We start from the raw sequence: 4,457 nt of genomic DNA on the forward strand, positions 1-4,457 counted from the left end.
CATGTTCGTCCTAGAATGTTACAGAAATTGAAACCAGTGAAAATTTGTGGCATGGGCATGGGCATGTTCTGCCCGTGTCGTGCCTGAAAATTTCCCGGACAAAACTTCTTTCCCCCTTATGAACATCGTGGTACATGGTCTATAGAAAAACAAACACCGGTAAGAATGTTGAATCAAAGGAATACCAAGAAAATCATAAGAGAATGCAGATAAAGTGTAACAAGGCAACCAATGATCCAAGAACAAAACAAACAATTAAACAAGAGAAAAACAAACACTCAAACTAACAAAACACTCAAATGAGTTAGGTTGCCTCCTAAGAAGCGTTTGTTCAACGTCACTAGCTTGACGTACCTGTTTTGTGCTTAAGGACATTCGTTCAATCAAGACCTCTCTTACCCACATGTGACACAATTGCAAGGATATGGTGATAACATGTTAGTCAAATGGACCTCACCAAATGTCCAAGCAGCGGAATGATCAGTGTTATGTGGTGCTAGCGGTGAGGTGGGTGGCTTCTTCTTTCTAGATGTAACTTTCTTCCACCACATCCTTGCTCTGGAAATCCATTTCCATGCTGGTTTCGATGGTTCCATATCCTTTTTGTCCACCAAGTCTAAACCTTGAGCTTCTTCTACTACCCCCTCAAGTCCCTCATCATCTAAGGAAGTATCCTCCAAGAGTTCTGCAAGTTCATCCTTCATGAAAATATCCTGTACAAAATTTGAGATGAACTGATGAACAATATCAACAAAATAACATGTATCATCGAAGTCCATGGTATGTCTCATGGAGTGACGAAGTCTGAAGGTGGTTTCTTTATCGCCGACTCGAAGTATAATTCGGCCATCCTTGACATCAATACGAGCCTTGGAAGTTGCTAAAAATGGCCATCCCAATATTAAAGGAACTTCACCCTTATCATCAATATCTAAAATAACAAAATCATTCGGGAAGATAAACTTATTTACTTTCACCAAAACATCTTTAATTATGCCTCTAGATCATCTGGTGGATCTGTATGCCAATTACAAGGTCATGTTGGTAGGTTTCGGTTCCCCAAGCGCTAGTTTTTGAAAAATTTTATAAGCAGTGAAATGCCTGCCCCGAGGTCTGCAAGGGCCTTCTCATCAACCAAAGCCCCGATTGTGCAAGGGACAATGAATCCCGTGAATCTTTTTCCTTCTTGGGGAGTCTGTTGCATAGTAGTGCAGAGAATTCCTCACTGAGTGTCATAGAAGACACTTTCTCCAATTTTCATTTATTAGTGAGCAATTCTTTCAAGAATTTGGCATACCTTGGGAATCTCAGCAAGGGCTTCGACAAATGGAACATTGATATGCAGAGTTTTGAACATGTCAAGAAATTTTCTGTACTGCTCCTTTTGCCTATCTTTCCTTGCCTTAACAGGGTAAGGAAGCTTTGGTTGATACTTGGGTGTTTGAGTTGTGTCCTTACCAAGTTCTTCTATTTTCTCTTATGCAGTAGCTGGGGGGCTAATACTGGTACTCATTGTGGGTTCAGCAACCTCTAGGTTAGGCTCCTTCTCAAGAGAATTTGGAAGCTGTTTTCCACTTCTCAAGGTCACACCCTTCAGGGAATCCTTCGGGTTCACTACTGTGTTGCTTGGGAGGGTCCCCGATAGCCTTTCCTCTAGCAGCTTAGACATTTGGGCTACCTAGTGCTCCAAGTTTCTCCCAGTTGCATTGGTGTTCCTGATCATCTATTCATGACCGACGAACCGAATCTCTGTAATCCTGATGAATTAAGCTATTAAACTGGTAAGCTCATTAGAAGGCTCTGAGGAGGACAAGGACTATAATTGTTATGCAATCTGAGGTTAAGGCTTGTACGGCTACTGCTGCAATGCCAATTGTCCCTGTCCGGGCTGACTCCAACAAAAATTTGGATGATTCCTCCATCCAGCATTGTATGTACCTATATGGGTTGTTCTGATAATGGCGGTTATGACCTAGGAAATCCACTTGTTCAATCTATTTTGCACCTGCATCAATGGAGGAGGGATAGCTTGGGTCACATGAGGGGCCAGAATGATCATAAGTAGGTCCTTAGCTTGAAGATGTAGATTATTGCATGGTGTCTAATCTCTTAGTTATTGCTTCAACCTATGCTGCAAGAGTGGTGATGACATCCACTTGATAAATACCCACGGTCTTCACTCGTTTGTTCCTCTCCGAACTCCACTGATACCTGTTGTTGGCCATCTCTTCAATCAGAGTTTGTGTTGCACTTGGTTGCTTGTTACACAATGAACCTCAGCAGCTACATCAAGCATTTGTTTGGTGGAAATATTTAGTCTATTATAAAAGATCTGGATTTGCATCCATTCAATAATTCCGTGCTGCGGATATTTTCTCAACATCTCCTTGTACCTTTCCCATGCATTGTATAAGGATTCATATTCCAATTGGCGAAAAGAGGAGATGTCGCTTCTGAGTTTGGTGATCTTAGCAGGGGGAAAGTATTGAGCAACGAATGCTTCAGAAGTTTGCTTCCATGTTGTGAGAGATCCATGGGGCAAGGAATTTAGCCACTCTTGGCTCTTCCTCACAATGTGAATGGAAAGAGTCTTAAACGAACTGCTTCCTCAAAAACATTGCTCACCTTATAAGTGTCACCGATTTTTGAGAAGTTTCTAAGATGCTTGTAAGGGTCTTCATCCTAAAATTCATCGATCAAACACATCTGTTGCACCAATTGCATTAAATTCAGGAGGACAAATAATACTCGACCTGACTCCCTCAAGATTTCGCCATGCAAAATCTTAGATGCTTTGTGGTAGATTACCAACCATTTCTTCTTCCTTACCCACTTCCACACTTATCTCAACAGATCCTGTCTCACTCAAATTAATCTAACGGATCCTTCTTCTAGAATTTCATTCAACTTATTGATCAGGGTTTGCTACTAAGGAAGAAGTGCATCCATGGGTCATGCAATTGTACCTACACGTACAAGATAAAGCAATGTAAGCTCAAGAGAGAAAGTGAGCTCAAGAGAAACTGAATAACAAAGCTAAAGATGAAACTAAAATAAAGAATACAATGAATCGAAAGATATTCACAAGTATACACAATATAAACAAACTAGAACACCAGATTCTATGCTTTCCTAAAAGTTGCAAGTCCTCGGCAATGGCGCCAAAAACTTGATGTGTTGTCCATAAGTGCACGGGTCGCACACAAGTAATATAATGGTACCCCGTGAGGGGTAGGGTTGTGGAACGACGGGGATTAGACTTAAAGTACTAACTTATCACTGATCTCTAGCTAAAATCGATTTGATGTTTAGATTAACAAAGAGGAATGAAATTATAAAAAAAAACAAGAAGAAGAACAGGTGAAGATAATAGGCAGATTGGATTGGGTGTTAACAACCAGAGAACAATGCCCCAAGATATTCCCTATGCACTTACTGAAGCTCACTTGCTCTCATGATTTACCATGTACATTCTAAAGTTCTAGTGTGTGCTCAAAAGTGATGTTTCTACTAAGGTTCTCAACTATGTCGAGTTTTGTAAAGATAACTATGGGTTCATGCTCACCAAGTTTTGCCATTACCTAGGGAAACAACAATTGTGGCATTCCACCATCAAGTTTTACCTAAGTAACTATGTAGATCAAACACTTTGAGTTTTGCAAACATAAGACTTAACACAAGAACTAAAAGAACTACATAAATCAAGAGAGTACAATTGTTCAAAGCATACAAAGTGACATAGTTCAAATCCCTGCGAACCGTGGCCGGCTAGCCCCTCATGGGTGGGTACAACTTGGAGAAAACAACAATAGATCTAAAGAAAGAAGACATGACTCCCTTCTCTTCAAGATTCATCTCCAATGTTGAGCTAAATGTGCTAGCACCACTTCCCTAGTATCTCCAACTTGGCCCCTCGTTGCCTTAGAAATTGTGGTGAAGCATGATCTTCGCTCTCATCAATGTCCTCCGGGTGGAGAAGAAGATCCCTAAACAAAGATGATTGAGAAAACCTAGAAACTGGAGTCAAAAAGGCAGATTTAAGGCTCGACATGGTCGGTGCATGAGCTTGTCTGTACAGTGTAGTGTCGGGAAAGATCTGAGTGAAATGGTCAAGTGCTCACATGGAAAATTTATTAGGAGGGACATGGTCATGTCCCGACCGTGCAGTCTTAGATCACGATCATCTCAGGGACACCCAGCGCTTGTTTCTTCTTCTTGAATAAAATCGTCTTTGGGCTGAGTTTTTCAAAAGCGAGGACATCATCGTGTCAGGACCATGTTGAGCTTGAAAACACCCTCCTCCTTAGATTTCCCACTGTAACACACAGCGGGCTGAGATATTCAGTGGGAAGGACACGAGCGTGTCTCACCCGTGTCTAGCTTGAGCAGTTAGCACTTACAAAGCATTCTTTCTATTTTCTTTCTAATTTCACTCCAAATTGTGTTAGCCCCTCTAT

At 41.2% G+C, this 4,457-nt stretch overlaps 1 non-coding gene across 1 annotated transcript; it reads left to right on the forward strand.

The window, feature by feature from the left end:
* Positions 1-2,354: 2,354 nt before the first annotated feature.
* Positions 2,355-2,461, forward strand: LOC120272944. The gene has a single exon (XR_005540475.1). It is a non-coding gene; the product is annotated as a small nucleolar RNA R71 (small nucleolar RNA).
* The last annotated feature ends 1,996 nt before the right edge of the window (positions 2,462-4,457 follow it).

This window comes from Dioscorea cayenensis, chromosome 11, assembly GCF_009730915.1.
Source record: "Dioscorea cayenensis subsp. rotundata cultivar TDr96_F1 chromosome 11, TDr96_F1_v2_PseudoChromosome.rev07_lg8_w22 25.fasta, whole genome shotgun sequence".
In the NCBI taxonomy this organism is placed as follows: domain Eukaryota; kingdom Viridiplantae; phylum Streptophyta; class Magnoliopsida; order Dioscoreales; family Dioscoreaceae; genus Dioscorea; species Dioscorea cayenensis.